Here is a 1,805-nt window from a genome sequence, read left to right as displayed (position 1 = left end):
CATTTTTTGGTTGCAGCCATCATTGTTGTTTGGCGGGCCTGGGCTGGGGATTCGAACCCGCCACCTTAGGTGTATGTGACTGGCGCCTTAGCCGCTTGAGCCACAGGCGCCGAGCCAACAGATCCTTTTCATTAAAACTTACATAATTAAAAAAACTATGAAAGTCATGGCTAGGCTTGGTGGCTCATTCCTGTAATCCTAGCACTCTGGGAGGCCAAGGCAGGAGGATCCCTTGAGCTGAGGAGTTTAAGACCAACCTGAGGGAAGAAAGAGACCCCCCCCCTACTAAAAATAGAAAAACTAGCTGGGTGTTGTGATGGTTGCCTATAGTCTCAGCTTACTGGGCTGGAGGGTCCCTTGAACCCAGGAGTTGAATGTTGCCATGAGCTGGACTGATGCCTTGGCTTGGGCATCAGAGTGAGACTCTGTCTCAAAAACAAACAATAAACACCTCTGCCTCCCCCCCCAAATAATGCACAAAAATCCTCAATTTATGTATCTATTTCACTTTTTTAAGACAATATTTTCCCCCCTGCTTTTTTCTTTTCAGATCTGGTTTATCACCATTTATAAAAGCAGACCTAGGCAAAGAATTAGGTTTGGGGACACATGCATGGTCTCAACGAAGTGAATGTTAGCCTGTCCTATTACAAAATCAGACTAACAACAATTTATACAATTATCTACTTGACTCAAAATAATTTTAAGTACCTCCTACCAAGTAAGGCATCTTTTAACATCTTACACAAATCCTAATTTCTAGTTTCCCATTTTGTATTCTAAAAGTTTAATATTCTTCCTCTAGAACAGTGGTTCTCAACCTTTCTAATGCCGCAACCCTTTAATACAATTCCTCATGTTGTGGTGACCCTCAACCATAAAATTATTTTTGTTGCTACTTCATGAAGTATCAACATTTCAACATAAAGTATAGATATAAAGCTCCATGTTAGGAGCCAAAGAGCCTAGGAGCCTTAGATAAAAAAAAAAAAAAAAAAAAATCACTGTTAACTATAAGCCTAATAGATACAAATGAATTTAAAGGATTAAGGGAAATTTATGCCACTAATTACACTTAAATCTGAGCAGAGGGATATATCCCTGATTGTATAGATTAAGATACCAATTAAGTTCAGAATGCTAACATGGTATGGGTGGGGATGAATTCTGGGGGAAAAAGGCTTGGGGTTTATATGTAGATACAGCCATACTCAGCTTTAGAGGAGAAAAAAAGACTCAAGGAGTTTTGCCTTCTGTTTTTCTTTTCACCAAACTATATAAAGCATGATCTAATTACATATTTTATTATGAGAAGATATCATACTATTAGGAAAGTTAATTTAAAAAATATGACTATTAATCTCACTTAAAAGGGACCTAGAGTAGGCAAATTCAGAGAGTAGAATGGTGGTTGCCAGGGGCTGAAAGGGCAGGAGTGGGAGTTGTTTAATGGGTCTAAGTCTTAGTTTCACAAGATGAAGAGTTCTGGAGATTTACTGTACAACATGAATGTACTTAATAGTACTGAACTATACATTTAAAAATGGTTATGATGGTAACTTTTATGCAAAGCATACTTTATCACAATAAAAATATCTTTTGTTAAAAAATGGCTATTAAAAATCTAGTATTTGGCTCAGCGCCTGTGGCTCAAGTGGCTAAGGTGCCAGCCACATACACCAAAAGGTGGTGGGTTCGAATCCAGCCTGGGCCTGCCAAACAACGACGGCTGTAACCAAAAAGTAGCCAGGCATTGTGGCGGGTGCCTGTGGTCCCAGCTACTTGGGAGGCAGAGGCAGGAGACT

At 39.5% G+C, this 1,805-nt stretch overlaps 1 pseudogene; it reads right to left on the bottom strand.

Annotated features, from left to right (window-relative positions):
* Nucleotides 1–555: 555 nt before the first annotated feature.
* LOC111726174 lies at nucleotides 556–679 on the bottom strand (annotated as a pseudogene).
* Nucleotides 680–1,805: the final 1,126 nt, after the last annotated feature.

Source organism: Otolemur garnettii, unplaced genomic scaffold (genome assembly GCF_000181295.1).
Source record: "Otolemur garnettii isolate 467f Iridium unplaced genomic scaffold, OtoGar3 scaffold00055, whole genome shotgun sequence".
Taxonomy (NCBI): Eukaryota; Metazoa; Chordata; class Mammalia; order Primates; family Galagidae; genus Otolemur; species Otolemur garnettii.
This window is presented reverse-complemented; position numbering and strand designations above follow the sequence as displayed.